General features: G+C 43.7%; 1 pseudogene; it reads left to right on the forward strand.

Annotated features, from left to right (window-relative positions):
• Nucleotides 1–1,934: 1,934 nt before the first annotated feature.
• Nucleotides 1,935–19,224, forward strand: part of LOC122469395 — a 42,458-nt pseudogene continuing 25,168 nt past the window's right edge.

A 19,224-nucleotide genomic window follows, 5' to 3' on the forward strand; every position in this document is an offset into this window, starting at 1 on the left:
TCAGTAACCCTGGGTTCGTTTGATGGCTCCACAGTCATCAGGAACCTAGGCTCTATCTTGTAGCTCACCATCCTCAATGGGCAGATCCCACTTCATGACCCAGGATAACTGCTTCCGCTCCAGACTTCATATGCTCAGTCAAGCCAACAAGAATAAGGAAAGAGGAGAAGGAGAAGGAGAAACGATGGCCCTTGAAGGACATTCCCTCAAAGTTGCACCCACTGCTTCCGCTTACATGTCATTGACCAGAACTCCATCATATGATTGCATTGACATTCTTTGCTTATTTTATCCTGGTTTTTCACCTTATTCTTACACAGATTTTATTATACTTTATGTCTGCATCATGATTGTTATTGTATTTTAAGGACATGGTGTGAAGTAAACATGCATCTTAATTTTTATGACGTTTATATCTTCAATTTGCAACCCAGATGCTGGGTCTCACCAACCAGCGCTTCTGTTTGATAAGTTATACCCAATTTGAAGCACAATATCAGCACCACCCACAGATGAAAACCCATCCCACAGATTAATGACTTTTGAAGGCTGGCCTGTTGTCTTCCATGGGAATTCTGTCCGTGTTGGTGGCTTTAGGCTTCGGAATTAGTTTCATTGGTGGTGGATGTCACACAATGTAAGGCAGGGAAATGGTGCATGTCTCCCACCTTGCAGAAGAAAGTGCTTTGCACTGGGAAAAATGACCACATGAAAAGAAGGGCAGAGAAGAAAGAACAGTCTTGGCAAGTGTTCAAGTCCCTCATTATGTTTCTAAGATCCAGCTGCATGTATGGCTTTCCCATAGTTTGCTTGTTCAATGCGTCCATGGAACCTGTTAGACAATAAATCCTCCCATTTGCCCAAGCCAGCATGATTCAGGTTTCTGTCACCTGAAAACACAATAATCTTGACTAGCTCATATTCAAACAAAATACCTTCTTGTAATTGCAACAGAGCTTTCTCATTGTGCACGCTAGTTTCCTGGGGAGAGGTTAGGGAGTGATGGATAGGAGATACAAACTTTCTTTTCGGGGTGATGAAAATGTTCCAGAACTGGGGGGGGGGGGGGTGGGGGTGATGGTTGCACAACTCTACGAATACACAGAAAGCCATGGAATCATATATTTTAAATAGGGGAATTTTAGGGTATGTGAACTGTATCTCAATAAAGTTGTTTTTAAAAACCAGTTTAACTTGTAGAATTTCATTCTGTGCCTATCAAATAGTTAGCAATGGATTCTCGTTATATCTACCTGGAGCCAGTTTACACTCACTCACTCTTACACCTGTAAGATTACGATCATCCCCACAGGACCCAAGGCAGGTTGTGTTCCTGGAACAGCAGAGCAGGAAGTGCCCCTTCTCAGAGACCAGCAGAAACAATTACTGTGGCCTGGGACACGGGGGTTTCTCGAAGAGTTGAAAGGAAATCAGTCACGTTGGCCAAAGTAAAGAAGATCTGCCTGAGTGAACATTGTAAAAATACAATGAGAAAGTCTTGAGAAATAATGAGTTCACAATGCAATATAAGCATTAGGTTTTCTTTCAATGAAACTTAATCATCAAGAGCACTATTTTAGCACAGGTCACAAAGAAGACTTACTTAGGACACAGGCCTGGAAAGTCAAGAATACATTTTATACATTAAAAACATGTTTTTTGATGTTTATTTATGTTTTGAGAGAGAGAGAGAGAGAGGGACAGGGTGTGAGCGGGGGAGGGGCAGAGAGAGAAGGAGACATAGAATCTGAAGCAGGCTCCAGGCTCTGAGCTGTCAGCACAGAGCCTGACGCGGGGCTTGAACTCATGGAACACGAGATCATGACCTGAGCCGAAGTCGGACACTCAACCGACTGAGCCACCCAGGCACCCCATTTTATACATTTTCACTTATTCATTCTAGCATTTCCTGGAAGCCCTCTGTGTGGGAGGGGATGTCGTCATCCCCGAGTGCACAGAGGGCATCAAGACATAGTCCTGCAAGGGAGGAGCTCATGGTCCAGTGGTCGAGTGGAATTGCTCAAGTACTAACAGCCCAGGGTGGAAAGTGCTGCAAATCCTCACAGAACGGAGTAGGCCTGCAGACCCTTGGAGGCATGGCTGTTAAGAGTCTATTTACTTGTAGCATAATGTGATGCTCATTTACATGCCTGAGCCCCCATTTGCCCACCTACAAAGGTGAGCTCCCTTGGAAGACTGTGACCCAAAATAATAAATTTCCAGAAAGAGTTACCTAGTATTAGTATTGTCCAATTTGGATATCATATATTCATCCAATAAATATTTGTTGAACATCTATTGAGCCGTGCTTCTCAAACTGGAATAAACAACAGGGCTGAGCAGCAGTGTATCAGAGAATATGGAGACTCGGCAATTCAGTATCACACGTCTTTCATGACATGTAAGCATTTCATCACATTTTTATGTTAAAATAGATGTTAAAAACAGAGAAGGATGCAGAATGCTTATGAAGTTTCAGGATAGAGCACTTGAGGCTCATAGTAGATTTCTTTGTTGTGTGTCTTTGCTGGAGGAGAATTTGCTCCAGAATTTGCTCCAGAATTTGCTGGAGGAGGAAGGAGGTTTGTCCATTCTTTTCTGCCATTAACTGAACACTGGTTGTTAAATAAGCATCTCGGGAGATGCAAAATAACATCCCTGCAAGAGTATGTAACCTGAGCTGAAACAAAACACTTGAACAAATGAATCAAATAGAAATCCATAGGTGTGTCTTTTGAGAAGTGTAAGAGATCGCTTCTATGTCTATGAAATCACTTACTAGTAGACTCCTACACGACAGAACTATGAAAGAAACAATTCAGGGGCCCCACTAGAGAAACTTCAAGAAGAAAATGAAGTTCATGGGGCGCGTGGGTGGCGCAGTCGGTTAAGCGTCCGACTTCAGCCAGGTCATGATCTCGCGGTCCGTGAGTTCGAGCCCCGCATCAGGCTCTGGGCTGATGGCTCAGAGCCTGGAGCCTGTTTCCGATTCTGTGTCTCCCTCTCTCTCTGCCCCTCCCCCGTTCATGCTCTGTCTCTCTCTGTCCCAAAAATAAATAAACGTTGAAAAAAAATTAAAAAAAAAAAAAAAGAAAGAAAATGAAGTTCAAACAGGTAGCTCATTAAGGAAACAGATTTAAGTAGAGAAAAGAAAGCGTCCTCCTCACATAGAGCAAAATCTCACATTGCTAGGATGATCAAGGCAGATGGGCTTGCAGGTAGGAAGGGGATTCCAAAAGGCAGGGATTGGGAGAAGCCCATTCCAGATAAGCAGAATGACATCTAGAAAAGGGACAAAGTCAGGAAAAGCAAAGTAGTATATGGAATTCAGGGAGTGATCAGTAGATCTAAAACAGAAGTTTCACCAAGCGTGCCAGCACAGTCTAACGAAGAAACCTTGAACCCAAAGACGAAGAATGTGAAATGTACCTGCCACTGAACACAGGCTCAAATGAAGTTTGCTGACTTGCGTGAAAAGGACTAGACAGATGTGATAATGTACTCCACTGCTCCCTGGCAAGTTAAAACACGTTCAGGACCAGAATCGACCTGAAATAGTTCCAGTTTGTTGTAGATTCTGGGTCTGGAGTTCTTTCTTGTCCAGCAAGAAAGTGGGACGCAGGACTAAAAATGCGAGAGAGGCTAATGTCCGGGGGAAGACAAGAGCCCCGAGTAAGGGTTCTTGCTCCATTTTTATTAGGATCAGAAGGCTTACAAACATGGTGATGGATGTGCACAAAGAGACAGTGAAATCGGGAACATTAAGTCATGGGCGTCAGGGAAAGGGGGTTTTGAAGATATGTGGTGTTAGGGGTTTGGGTCAATACAAAACAAAATAGGGCAGAAGGTTGTTTAGAGCAGATGTGAGGCACCACCTCTGTTTACCTAAACTGGCCTAGGGGACAAGAAAGAGAGCATGCTACCTCAGGGTCAACAGGGCACCTATCTTTTGCTAATTAGCTCCACTCTGGGCAACTGTCTATAGCCCTATTTACCTGTTTACCTAATTTGGTCATTCCTTCCTGGGAAAGCAGCTTTCTTCTATAGTACTAAGTTGGGGGGGGGGGGGGCTTTCCACCCTGAATACCTAATCTTGTTTACCTCATATACCTACTGGACATATACCTTGTCCTACTGGGGCCTTTACCCCGCCTTACCTAATCTTATTTACCTAATCTTGTTTACCCAAACTTGGGTGTGAACATCCTATGGCTTTCTAATTCTTTATGCCTTAGTAACCCATTGGTTGCAGGCTCAGGGAATTCCTAAACTTATTCCTCACACCAGTTAGCTTCCTCCTCCTTTTCTCTCATCTCCTGTCTATTTTCTCCCATTCTAACACACACAAAGAAAATATTTTGCAACACTGCCCACACCATTAGCTTCATCATACACAGTTATGTCCAGGAGTAGCCCTGATGGCTCATCCAGAGGAAGAATAGCTCGTGCTGGTGGATAAAGGGGGAAAGAGTTGGGCTTGCTCAGTTTGGGGTGAATGTCACCCATGCAAATTTGTCATTTTTACATCTTCATAGTTCCTAGATTGTCCACTCACCTTGGGAAGGAACTCTATCTTGATTAATGTAGTTCCCTGTGTCTTGGCACATGGTGTGGAGGTTTGAAGGAATCAATAAATAGCACCATTTTCCCCCACCCAATACCTAAACCAACTGAGAAATACAAAGGAAACAAGCAGGTGGAGATTTAAAAATTAACGGCTTGATTACAGGTAAAAAGCTGAATGGGAGCATGTGGTTTAGATTGGCAACAACCCTAGATGTCTTAATAACAATGAAAGAAGTAGACAGACTCACCCACACAGCTACAAAGCACCCTAGGAAACCACAGGTCTCCACCCACCGGGCAAACAGAGCACCTGCTTTCTGCAGATTGATTCCAGAGAGAAAGGGAGGAGGAAGGACTGAGCATTGTATGCTAGGAACTCCTTCCCAAATCAATAGCACCTTGGAGACATTTGAGCAGGATGCATGAGAAGCAAGATGTGTTGCCTATTAGGTGTCCTGAGGGGCCAAGAAGTCCCTCCCCCAATATGTGGCATTATGAACCATGTGTGCACTGGATTGCCTATGTGACGGGGAACTTACCAAGGTCCACTTGAAATAAGAGGTCCATTGAACAGAGGTGCTCAGTTATTCTAGCTGATCCTCTCTGGTGATGGAAGCTTCAGTGCACCTTCTTGTCCTCAGGAAAATAATCTGATCATATGATATACATTGTCCAGGTGGCATTGGAGGAGGGCAAAGGGTGCATCAGAAAGAATGAACCCCAGCACTGCAACTCCCAGAGATCTCTAGAGTGCAAAGCAGGTTGCTGGAGAGAGATGAAACGAATTTGCACAATGAGCCCAGGACCTTCTGGGAGAGAATAAATCAAGGATCCAACATTTTGGCTATTTCAGAATAAATTCTGAAATCCAACATTGCTTTCAGAAAACCAAAGCCTTTGTATCCAAAATCTATAAAGAACTTATCAAACTCAACACCCAAAAAACAAACAAGCCAGTTAAGAAGTGGGCAGAGGACATGAATAGACACTCCTCCAGAGAAGATATACAGATGGCTAACAGACACATGAAAAGATGCTTAACATGACTCATCATCAGGGAGATACAAACCAAAACCATGATGAGATACCACCTCACACCTGTCAGTATGGCTTAAATTAACAACTCAAGAAAGAACAGGTGTTGGCAAGGATGCAGAAGGATCCTTGTGCAGAAGGGAACCCTCTTGCACTGTTGGTGGAAATGCAAACTGGTGCAGCCACTCTGGAGAACAGTATGGAGATTCCTCAAAAAAACTGAAACCATAACTACCCTATAATCCAATAATTGCACTATTAGGTATTTACCCAAAGGATACAAAGACATAGATTCAAAGGGTTGCACCCACCCCGATGTTTATAGTAGCACTGTCAACAATAGCCAAACTACGGAGAGAGCCCAAACATCCATTGGCTGATGAATGGATAAAGAAGATGCAGTATATATATATAAAAGGAGTATTACTCAGCCATCAAAAATAATGAAATATTGCCATTTGCAATGACATGGATGGAGCTAGAATGTACTTCGCTAAACGAAATAAGTCAATCAGAGGAAGACAAATCCCATATGATTTTACTCATATGTGGAATTTAAGAAACGAAACATGATTATAATGGGAAGGTGAGGGGAGAAGAGAGGGAAACAAACCACATGAGATTCTTAACAATAGAGAACAAACAGAGCTGATGGAGGGAGGTGGGTGGGAGATGGACTAGATGGGTGATGGGGATTAAGGAGGACACATGTTGGGATGAGCACTGGGTGTTGTGTGTAAGTGATGAAGCACTGAATTCTCATCCTCAAACCAATATTGCACTATATGTTAACTAACTAAAATTTAAATTAAAAAAGAAGAAAGAAGAAATCTGAAGATTTGCAAACTGGCTGGGTGAGGTGGAAACAGCATCAATCTTTCTAAGAGACAATACAATTTGGGAATGCAAAGCCGATTAAAGCAAAAGACTTTTATCTTTTATTTATTTTCAAAACAACATTTTCCCCTAGAAGTCTCATTATTTTTCAACAATACAAAAGAAAGTCTAATGAGACAATGATGTTTTGCTAGTACTGCTAATACTATATATGTATATATTTATTATATATATATATGTATATATATATATATAAAACATTCATTGGACAATATAAGTCACTAGTAATCACCATGGAACTGAGCTATAAGTAAATTGTGTACTATAACAGAAGAATCTATAATATTAAGATTGTGACCAAAGCAAATGTTTAGACCACTTATTATAACCAAAATGTTCAAGCTTAGTAGCACACAAATAAGAAATGATCCCCCTAATTATAAACAATTACTGCAAGTTCATTTTTGAGAAAAAGGTCTGATTTGTTCTCTTCTTAAAACAGCTCAGTGTATGTGTATTTATGTACATCAAGTTCACAGAGTTTTTGAGTTATAAAGGATCTTAGAAATCATCTAGTTATTTAGTTCAGCGGATACCCAAGTACTCTCACTTTACAGACGAGTAAAGTCACTTTACAGATGAGTCAAGGTCAAGTTGTTTCAGGGACAAAACCAGACCAGTCTCTTATTTTCTAGCCTATACCTTAAAATGTGTATTTAAAAATATTTCCTATTTCTGAATTTTCTCTACTTTAGCATGACTTTCCATCTACCTGATCTAAATTAAAGCAGTTTTCTGCACAGACAGGAACCGCAGAACAGAATCAGGAAGTGACACAAAGCTGTCCACACACCGTGGCACTTCCTGGGAACAGAAGTAATTACAGTAAGGTGTGGAGATTTCCAGTGGACCCAGTGACCCCTGCAAAGGGCCCCAGCAATGTGCTCTCATGGGCATACGTTTACATACAATTTGCAAAGATAAACTATTTTTTTTTTAACGTTTATTTATTTTTGAGACAGAGAGAGACAGAGCATGAACGGGGGAGGGGCAGAGAAAGAGGGAGACACAGAATGGGAAGCAGGCTCCAGGCTCTGAGCCATCAGCCCAGAGCCCGACGCAGGGCTCGAACTCACGGACCGCGAGATCGTGACCTGGCTGAAGTCGGACACTTAACCGACTGAGCCACCCAGGCGTCCCAAAGATAAACTATTTTAACCACAGTTGGTGCAGACAGCCCACTGTCCCTTTCCAGTCCAACTTCCTGTCTGTCACATTTCCCTGCTGCAAGGGTATTAGAGCATCTGCAAGAAATTTTGGGATCCCGCTAAGGAGGAATTGAGTGGGGAATATGTCGTGTCACTTGCAATTTGGAAAGTGTTTTGGAAAGTTTCAGTAAAATGAGTAAGACACAACAGATATCATTGGACTTCTTATTTATTAAAGAACCAGAAGAGGGGCGCCTGGGTGGCGCAGTCGGTTAAGCGTCCGACTTCAGCCAGGTCACGATCTCGCGGTCTGTGAGTTCGAGCCCCGCGTCGGGCTCTGGGCTGATGGCTCAGAGCCTGGAGCCTGTTTCTGATTCTGTGTCTCCCTCTCTCTCTGCCCCTCCCCCGTTCATGCTCTGTCTCTCTCTGTCCCAAAAATAAATAAACGTTTTAAAAAAAAAAAAAAAAAGAACCAGAAGAAAAAAACTGTCTAGCTTTATTGAGGTGTAATTGACAGATAAAGCTACATAAATTTAAGGTAGACAGTGTGATGGATTGATATATGTAGACGTTGTGAAATGATTGCCCCAATAAATAAAGTTACTTAACATATCCCTCACCTCACATAGTTTTTCTTTTGAAAGAAAATTCAGATTAAAAATTTATTTATTTATTTATTTTAAATTTTTTTTTCACGTTTATTTACTTTTTGAGACAGAGAGAGAGACAGAGCATGAATGGGGGAAGGTCAGAGAGAGAGAGGGAGACACAGAATCTGAAACAGGCTCCAGGCTCTGAGCTGTCAGCACAGAGCCCGACGCGGGGCTTGAACTCACGGACCGCGAGATCATGACCTGAGCTGAAGTCAGCCGCTTAACCCACTGAGCCACCCAGGCGCCCCCAGATTAAAAATTTAGAAGAATATGAAACAAAACTGGTTACTATGAAGAATGAAATCAATGGAAATTAGTCTGACGTTGAGAAGCAAACTTGTGACAAAAAATTCTTTTCAGCATCAAGAGAAAAAGGTAAATTTCAAACAGAAGTAATATATAGGTTTTCAGATCGTTTAACAATCCCACGAATGAAGAGGAACAGAACCATATGTGAATTGGAAAGATATTTAAATTTCTTGCTAACTTGTCATGAAAGAGTGGCATCTGAAAAGATCAGAAATCACAGTATACTCCCAAAAGGAAAGGCAGAGGATCTGAGGTGGGCTCCATGCTGACAGCAAAGAATTGGACACCGGGCTCGAATTCACGAACTGTGAAATCATGACCCGAGCCGAAATCAGATGCTTAATTGACTGAGCCGTACAGGCGCCCGCAACAGTATTTTATTTATTTTTTTTTAATTTTTTTTAATGTTTATTTATTTTTGAGACAGAGAGAGACAGAGCATGAACAGGGGAGGGTCAGAGAGAGAGGGAGACACAGAATCTGAAACAGGCTCCAGGCTCCGAGCTGTCAGCCCAAAGCCCGAGGCGGGGCTCGAACTCACGGACCACGAGATCATGACCTGGGCTGAAGTCAGACGCTCAACCAACTGAGCCACCCAGGCGCCCCCCGCAACAGTATTTTAAATTAGACACTGCACTGGGGTGCCTGGGCGGCTCAGTCGATTGAGTATCCAAATTCGGCTCAGGTCATGAACTCGTGAATTCACGCCCCATGCCGGGCTCTGTGCTGACAGCTCGGAGCCTGGAGCCTGCTTCAGATTCTGTGTCTCCCTCTCTCTCTGCCCCTCCCTCCCTTGTGCTCTGTCTCTGTCTCTCTCTCAAAAATATATAACCATTTTTAAATTTTTAGATTAGACACTGTACAAGAAAGCTAGAAAATTTCCTGAAATCATATAGCAGATATATGAACGACAGACTTCCCCAGATTTGACCACAAACCTCAATGTATACATGACATTACAAATGAATTGTGAAGCTGAGGAAAATTCTTCTCAACTGTCAGTAGTAAACAAATGTCATTGAGCCATGATGGAAGAAAATGTGAATTATCTTTCTACTCTCACATAGAAAATATTACAAAATCATTTTTTATGAAGAGACAAATAATTGTTTACATGTTGGGGAAAAGTGTTAAGAGAGGTGTATGAGACAGTTAATTAATAAAAAAATACATTCTTTTTCTGGATTGTGTGATGTTTGTAGTAGTTGTCCACTTTTTGAGATTTGTAACTTGTGATCATTTCTCATTTTTTTAAAATTTTTTTTTTCAACATTTATTTATTTTTGGGACAGAGAGAGACAGAGCATGAACGGGGGAGGGGCAGAGAGAGAGGGAGACACAGAATCAGAAACAGGCTCCAGGCTCTGAGCCATCAGCCCAGAGCCTGACGCGGGGCTCGAACTCACGGACCGCGAGATCGTGACCTGGCTGAAGTCGGACGCTTAACCGACTGCGCCACCCAGGCGCCCCCATTTCTCATTTTAAGATACTCTCTTCCGTATCTGATTTTGTATTTGTAATTTTGGATTCTTTCATCTTGAAGAGGGTCCCTCAAATTGAATGAGCTACAGGTCTCACAAAACCAGGACCTGGCCCTGGATTTAAGTTTAAATGGCAATAGGGGCACCCGGGTGGCTCAGTCGGTTAAGGGCCTTAGTTCAGCTCAGGTCATGATCTCTTGGGTTCAAGCGCCGCATTCGGCTCTGTGCTGACAGCTCAGAGCCTGGAGCCTGCTTCAGATTCTGTGTCTCCCTCTCTCTCTATGCCCCTTCCCCACTCATGCTCTGTCTCTCTCTCTCTCTCTCTCTCTGTCCCCAAAATAAAAACATTAAAAAAATTTTTTAATAAAACAAATTTTAATGGCAATGTATTTTCTTAATAGGAAGAAATGAGGGCCTCTTTTTGCAACCTCTGGGGAGCCCTCAGAAGCCCAACCCCGCGGTCCTGGGACGGTAAGTTGGACTGGGCCTTGACCAGCAGGTGGCAGTGAGGGAGAGCAATTCCAAATAACCTCAGCTGCCATCAAAAATAGCTGAAAGGTAACAGGTTATTTTTTGCATACTGCCTGGTACCAGATGTTTCCACTTTGGTGCTTCGGAGTATTTTAGAGGAAGAATTTTTAAGAAAGATATGAAGCATAAATATAGCCTCCCTAACCAGTTAAAATATACCAAAACAATAATATATTTAATAGCATGTAGACCCCCTCCCCCCGCCGTGTTATAATTATTTTGTTATACCTTGATGAGCACTGTGCTTCAGAGTTTTACTATACCCTGACCAGTTTCTCCTAAAAGGTGTCTTCTTCCTCATTACCCTGCAGAAGCCGCTGTTTTTCCACTTAAGAACAGCCTCTTCTAATCTGGAAAAGCAAAGATTAATTTACAACGTCTGTTACACGCAAAGCTAAGAGAACTTCGTGTTGATGAAAACCAGCCAAAGCAACCATAGCAGCAGCATAGGCTGGCGGCAGGTGGAAAGACTGTGGTCAGTTGAACCCCAGGGTTCTTTCCAGCGCTGACACCCCAGATCCTTAGCATAACAATTAACAGTCGCAGGAGAATACTTCCATGGGGCTGGCTCCGTGCCAGGCATTGTTCCAGGTCATTCACAGTGTTTATTCAGTTTAAATAATGCTCCAACAATCCTATCAGGTGGTCCTGTTATTACTCTTTGTTTTCAGATGAGGAAACGGGGCCACAGTGAGGTTAAATATGTTGCCTTCTGCCACACACCACGCAGGAAGGGGTAGGGCTGGGCTCTGAGCCTAGACAGGCTGCTTCACGAACTGAGGCACTTCAGCCACCTGCTACTGCCTCTGCTATAAATCCGGTCCTATTCGTATCCCTTCCAAAGAGAATCTCATTGTAAAACAGTCAGCAGGACATCCCCCTAAAACAGTAATATTGCCATATTCCCGTGTCTTACCAATGCTACAGAGGACGCTGCTGCTCAGTCTCACCCCCACCCCCCACCCCTCCATGCTCAGAAACCTGCATCGCCCAGAAGTGGGAGAGAGAGAACTCTACTTGCCTCACGTCTCTTCTGCAGTGACTGCCCCCGCCAGCTGCCAGCTCTGTCTGCAACTCCACACCGCATCTCCCTGGCATTTCTCCCCACGGGGTGCTCCCCTACGGTTATCCGGAGTCTCTGCTTTCCTAGCTGCGCACCGCTGACGGACTAGGCAGGTCCCACCTTGCCCGCCGCCTCATCACCCACTCACCCCCCGCTCCCGGACCCGGCTTCGCCCCATCCACTCCTGGGAAGCTGAAATTCCTGAGGTTCCCGAGAACCTTCAATCAGCCCAAACCGGGACCTGCCTCTTCCCTCGGCTCGTGTAACCTGTCTCCCTCCGGGCCTCCTCCCACCGCCCTGCCCTCCCCTCCTTAGCCCTGTGTGCTGATTCCTCCTCTGCCTTTTCTTCTCTTCACTTTTCTCTCCACCCCTCTCCCTGACCCTCTCATCCTTCTAACCTCACTGCCGCATGCAGACTGGAGCTGTCTAACCCTTCCTGGTTCCAGCGGCTCTCCTTTGCTCCCGTCTCTTATTTCCTGCGGTCCCTCCTACATGTCTTTTTAGATGTGTCCCCTGCAAGGGCCCCAATATTATCTTCTGCCCACCAACTGCATTCCTTCTCTCATACCCTGTTTCAGCCAATGGCCTCGTCCCTCACTCAAGCTGGAGATCCCAGCCCCATCTTGCCTCCCTTCCTTTCCCTCAAATCCTGCCCCATCCCACCCCCCGACCGGCCACCCTATCCCTTCCCACCCCCCCACCCCACCCCCGTCTCCCTGAAACAGACACTGCCAGCAGAGTCACTCTCCTACTCGAAGATCTTTGGTGGCTTCTCACTGAGGACCGTGTATGTTCCTCAGTATGTCATTTAGGGACCGCTGCAGGCTGGTTCCCGCTCTGGCTCCAGGGCCGGCTCTGTTCCCTCACTGGACACCCTCTGTGTCAGCCACACGTGGGCACTTAGCCACACAGCTGGCAAAGAATAGAACTGTGGGTCGATATCTAACTGGGGTCGATATCGAACTCCATCGCTTCTAGTTACATGACTGTCAAACTATCATTTCATCTTTCTGTGCCTCAGTTTCCTCATCTACAAAATGGCTGTGATGATCCTTTTCTAACAAGGATGGCTATTCGCTGAACAAATATTTCTAGAGTATCTCCTACATACCAAATGTTACATTCAGAACGCAATAAACATTAGTTCGTTCTCTCTATACCCACTTCCTCTTTACTTTTGTTAACGCAGCACTTTCTACATGAGCAGGAACCCCCCTCCACCATCCTCCAAGGCCAGTCCAATAGTTGTTTGTGACATTGGGACATTCACTGAGGGCTGAGCCTTGCCTTGAGGGCTGGGGGAATACGTGGAACCAGTGTTACACAGTGGATCTTGTTGGTTTTCTGGTGGGTTCTTTCTCTCTATAGACTGGGAGCTTTTTTGAAAGCAGGAAGGATGCTCTATGTATCCGCATCTGATGCATCTAAATATGTATGTCAATATATTCAGGAGGAAAACATTACAGTGTTACCTGGTGCTACCAAGACTTTATGACTCTTAGCATGATTCTCTGGAAATTAACTCTCAGTATACTGGTGTTAAAGTGTCTCCAACATTTTCAGACTGCCTTTCATATTGTGCCAAATAACTTCCTGCCTTGATATAATAAAGCCTTCTCAATATGACATATGAAGGACTAGAGAAAATAGGCTTTGATTGAACTGGGTTTGGATTTTCTATTTTTTGTATTAGAAAACAGCTCGTGATGAGTTAGAAAATAGGTCATTGTTAATGTGTATTATTTTCAATAAATAGTTTTGAATTAATGATGTTTAACTATACTTGTTTCTGCTAGTATTGGACACATTTCCGTTACTTAGGTTTTTTGGTGGTTGTTTTTTGTCTGTCTCTCCTACTGGAATGTACATGTTCAAAAATGTCTATCTTGTTCATTGCTGTATCCCCAGAATCTAAAGCAGTGCTTAATAATATTTGTTGACCAGACGATGAATAATGAATGCATATTCTATTTTAATTTTTAATAGAATATAAATTATTAAAATGTAAAATATGTGCACCAACATATTTAAGAAAGTCATTGAGTTCTAACCAGAGTGATCCAATATTTGTAGATCTCTCCATTTGTATGACCTATTAACACCTGAAGATCTCATGTCTCAATGTCTAGTCGAGTTTCCAACCCATATCCTACAGCCAAACCTTTTCCACAGTCCTTGGGAGTCAAATTCCATGCCATTTCTTTCCTCCTTTGAATACACTCTTGTTTCTTTCCTTACTTGAAAGTTTAGGCCATCTCTGTTGTGATCTGCTCAACTTCCTTCTTTTCTATTCCAAAGTTAACTCATCATCAACTTGACTTATGATCTGCTTTCCATGCCTCCCACTGTTCCAGCCTCTGTACACTTCCTTGTTTCCTAGAATTCTCTTTCCCACTCCATGTGCCTGAATCCTGCTCATTCTTCACTACTTACCTCAGAAACCGTTTTCTCCATGAAGCCTTCTGGGACCTCTCCATCTAGAAGTAACCCACCCCTCATCTGACTTTCCACGGCACTTTATGTACCTTTTCTTTAGGGCATCCTAACAAAAGCAAGACCTACTTTGCGCAGAGCATTGCAGGTGTTGGGCAGGTTAACAGAACATGGCTCCAGGCTGTGAGGAGTTTACTATCTAGGAGTGCAATGCAGTCCAATGAACAACTACGAAGTATTATCATCAAGAATATTTTAGGGGCGCCTGGGTGGCGCAGTCGGTTAAGCGTCCGACTTCAGCCAGGTCACGATCTCGCAGTCCGTGAGTTCGAGCCCCGCGTCAGGCTCTGTGCTGACCGCTCAGAGCCTGGAGCCTGTTTCCGATTCTGTGTCTCCCTCTCTCTGTGCCCCTCCCCCGTTCATGCTCTGTCTCTCTCTGTCCCAAAAATAAATAAACGTTGAAAAAAAAAATTAAAAAAAAAAAAAGAATATTTTAGATAGCTTTGAAGAATACAAGCTACCTAAAGCAGGTCTTTGGTTTTCTCAACTTTATATTCCACAGAGCACCTCGTATGGTGTCGTGCACTGAGCAAATGCCTGTTTCTAGGTTATTTAAGAAAATTCTGGCTTTCTGCAAAAAAGGGCTTGCCTGCCCTTCATACAACATTGTCCAGACAGGAAGTTCCCCACCATCACTCCCAGAATAAGGTAAGATTTCCTATGACCAGTCAGCAGACCCAGATGAGAAAGCCATGTGCTAAAAAAAAGGATTGTTCCTTTTTTTTTTTTTTTTTTTTTTTTTTTTAAATAAGCCTGGAAGGAATGGGGACTGGAGCAGAAAAGGGGAAAGAGGTGAAGGATGTGATCGTTAAGATGTGCTAAGAAGACCTGAAGACCTTCCAGCAGGCAGATGGTTATTTTCCATAAGAAAAAAGAGGGAAATAAGGAAGGGAGGAGAGAGAGAGAGAGGGAGAGAGAGAGAGAGAGAGAGAGAGGGAAAGAGGAAGCAGGAGGGGGCATGGGAGGGAGAGGGTAGGAGAAGGAAGGGAAAGGAAAGGAAAAGAGGAAAAGAGCCACCTTTCTGGGAAGAATGTGTTGTTATGCCCGTCAGAAGCTAATGAGAAGGTTCTGGGTTTTTTTTAATAATTTTTTAAGTTCATTTACTCATTGAGAGAGAGTGAAGGAGGAGTAGAGAGAGAGGGAGAGAGAGAGGATCCCAAACAGGCGCCACTGTCAGCACAGATCTCGCGACCCTGAGATCATCATCTGAGCAGAAACCAAGGTCCTTTTAACCTCTTAACCGAATGAGCCACCCAGGAACCCGGAGGTTTTTTTTCTTTCTTTTTAATAAGAAAGATAAATGTTTTTCAAAAACGCTTTCTTAATGTATGCTATAGCATGAATGAAACTTGAAAACATTATACTAAGTGAAAGAAGCCAGTCACAATAGGCCACACATTATATGATTCTATGGGTATGAAATATCCAATATAGGCAAATCCAGAGAGACAGGAAGTAGATTAGCAGTTGGGGGGAAGGGGAGGAAGGGGGGAGTAACTGCTAAAGGGGTATGGGGGGGGTTGGGGGATGGTGAAAACGTTTTGGAATGAGTATTCTTGGTTGTGTTATTTTGTGACTATACCAAAAACAATAACAACAACAAAAAACACGTCACTGAGCTGTACATTTTAAGAGGGTGGATTTTTTTTGGCATGTAAAGTATATCTCAATACAATTGTGCTCTTTAAGTAACTATCTTTGACAGTAAGAACTTTAATATCCAGGCAAAGGGACTCTCTCCACCACCCCCCACACCCTCGAAGGCCTTCACCACCTTTCCCTTTATCAAACCCTAAACAGCAGGAATTATCTAGCCAGTTGTAATGCTAATACTTTAAAATTAGGGAGACTTTTTTCTTTCCCCTTGAGAAACCATCCTTAAAGTCTGTAGAGACTCATTCACAAGTCTGTTCGTTTTTTAACGGAGCTATTTATTGATCTGTTTTGTAAGAATACAAAAATTTGTGGGGCATCTGGGTGGCTCAGTCAGTTAAGCATCTGACTGCGGCTCAGGTTATGATCTCGAGGTCCGTGAGTTGGAGCCCCTGCGTTGAGCTCTGTGCTGACGGCTCAGAGCCCGGAGCCTGCTTTGGGTTCTGTGTCTCCCTCTCTCTCTGCCCCTCCCCTGTTCACACTTTCTCTCTCTCTCTCAAAAATAAATAAACATTAAAAAAAAAAAAAAAGAGTTGGTGTGTGTGCACAGGAGGCATGACCTCCAGCCTTAGCTGGGCTGGGCTGGTCCCCTGGGTGAGCAATTACCCCTGGAGAAAAAAGACTTAGGGACACTTCCTTCTAGCTACCTCCCCTCCCCACAGTTCTCTGTAAAAGGATCTTAACATTTGCCTTCCCCCACAAAAAAAAGCCTAGCCTGAGAATCTGGGATTCCTCCAGCCCCACAAGTTTTCCCCATGTTGCTCCCTGCTGCCTAAAATCCCTTTAACTGGAATCGTGCTCTTCACGCACAATTAAGATAAAAAGCTCAATACTGCAAACTTGTCATGCCACAGGTCATGGACCACCCACCATCACTCAGATGGTACAGGAGGTGGCTCAGTGACCATGAACCATCATCTTCCTCTAACCTCTGGTCCTAATCCAGTGTTTCCCAAATCCCACGTGTCATCTTCAGAATGCTGGCTTATCCACCTGTTCTCTTATTTAATTTTTTTTAAACGTTTTATTTATTTTTTGAGACAGGGAGAGACAGAGCATGAACAGGGGAGGGTCAGAGAGAGGGAGATACAGAATCCGAAACAGGCTCCAGGCTCTGAGCCGTCAGCCCAGAGCCCGACGCGGGGCTCGAACTCACGGACCGTGAGATCATGACCTGAGCCGAAGTCGGCCGCTTAACCGACTGAGCCCCCCAGGCGCCCCTAATTTTTTTTCTTAAAATAACTCATGCTTCTTCTTAATAAGTGTATTTTAAGAGAAGATTTTATATTAGGTGCTAGTTTTAAATCACGGTTGAATATAAATATTAACATTTTCCATGTCCGTGTACCTAGGGGGTCATGTAAGGACCATTTAATAATGCAGAGCGGCAGGGGGGCCACGAACTAGCAGCAAAGCTCCTTCGATTCTTACCACCTGAGTGTCCGCCCCGCCCCGCCCACCTAAAATCATCCTGTGCACGGCCACACAGTGCACTTACCATATTTTGGAAACTCTGCGGCTGCCCGTGCTCATGCATTTGCTAATTTAATCTGCCTAAAACACAAATTTGATGTTATTTTCCTGCTCAAAAATATTCAATGCCCACTGCCCCATATTGCCTAGAACAGGAAGGCCAAACTGCTTAGCTCTTTGATTCTGGCATTCAGTGCCTCTCTGATGTGACCACAGCCTGCCTTTAATGTACTCATCTAATGGGTATTTATTTACCAAACACATAAATGTGTCCTTCCAGCTTTATCTTCCACTCCTGTCTTTAGCGGATAAAAAGTGCTACTTTAAGATATCTTAGACCCCAGCCACGCTTAAACCCCAGAACATGGCCTTCTTCTTCCCATCTTTGTTCCTTTGCTCATACTATTCCATCCCTCCCCAGTGCTGCTACCACCAGCCATCTCCATCTATCAAAATAATACACAGCTTCGGGACTCAACTCAAATGCTCTCTCATTCATGAGGCCACCCCATGTCCTTCGGGACCACAAATAGTCTCTCCCTCCTCTTCTTTCCCACAGCCTTTGACCATCCCCAGGGTGTTAAAATACATCATAGTTACATTCAAGCTAGACGTCACTCCCTTACAAAATGCGTACATTCCTGACAGCAATCTTGCCTGACTGATCCTCCCCTCCCCTCCCCTCCCCTCCCCTCCCCAGTGTCTTGTCCAATCCCTCGCATCATTAAATACTGTTTCTTGGAATCAATCTCACATGCAAACTGTCCCCTACCTATTCCATAGTGTCTCAAGTCTAAAAATACAAATTAGCCCTAGCACATATATGGACTGAGTTGTCATTTGTCCAGAGATATCTGTATTAAAATTTTTCCCACACTTTGGACCTGCTTTGCAAGCTATTCCATTGTGTTCCATTGGCTTGCACTTCGGGGTCTGGGTGGAATGTTTCAACAGGCAAGGAAAAGAAACTGTGGGGAATTGAAAGATCCATAAATCTTACCTGTGCCAACAAGTTGCAACTAGCACTCCCCGTAAAAGATGCCAAGAGGGAGAGTCCCTTGTGAGTCAGCCATGGTGCCCATGAAAACAAGGGAAAAAACATTTCCAGATGCTTGGCCATCAGGAAACAGCACCGTCATCCCCTCTTAACTTCTAATATAGCTGGAAAGGCCATAAAGTGCTTTGCAAATTTATTTCTTGGGCTTTCAGCCATGTTAAACTTTTACCCTTTGTATTTTCCCTTCTCAGTTAAAAACTATAAAATTCAGCTCTAATGAGGCCTCAATAACGTGGCATGACATTTATCCAGAACTTCTTAAATGTGCACCTGCCTCACAGTTGGGGGGGGGGGGGGGAGGAAATCCAAAAATTCATGGGAAAAACAATATAAGTAAAACCACCATCCCTTTTTAAGGCGTTGAACTCTTGAAATTGAATCTTTGACTCTCCAGGTGGGACACCAGGGAGTTTCATTTCCCCTTAGAATTCTTTTGCTTTGATTTCTACTGCCACCCCAGTCCCCATGGCTTCCAATGTCTGCTTGCTCCACCTTTAAGAACTTGTTTTGTGCATATCCAAGAAACATTTCCTTACCCCTTAGCACAGCTGAGACAGGACAGAATTTTGAGGAAGACCTTATAAAATGCCAAAGGTCAAACAAGGGAAGTAAATACAAAAGCATAAGAAACAGTCTAGCTCAGTGGTTCTCAAACAGGCTTGCCCAGGGGACATTTGACAATGTCGGGAAACATTTTTTTTATTGTCACACCCAGGGAGGTGTTATTACTATCCAGTGAGTAGAGCATTCAATTTCTCCCTGCTTTCAGTACCTACAAGTATGATTCTGCTAACTCTCCTAAAATGCCCACAACAGCCCCCTGCGGCAAAGAATTATCCAGTCCAAAAACCCGGTAGTGATGAAG

The sequence above is a fragment of the Prionailurus bengalensis genome, chromosome B1 (genome assembly GCF_016509475.1).
Source record: "Prionailurus bengalensis isolate Pbe53 chromosome B1, Fcat_Pben_1.1_paternal_pri, whole genome shotgun sequence".
Taxonomy (NCBI): domain Eukaryota; kingdom Metazoa; phylum Chordata; class Mammalia; order Carnivora; family Felidae; genus Prionailurus; species Prionailurus bengalensis.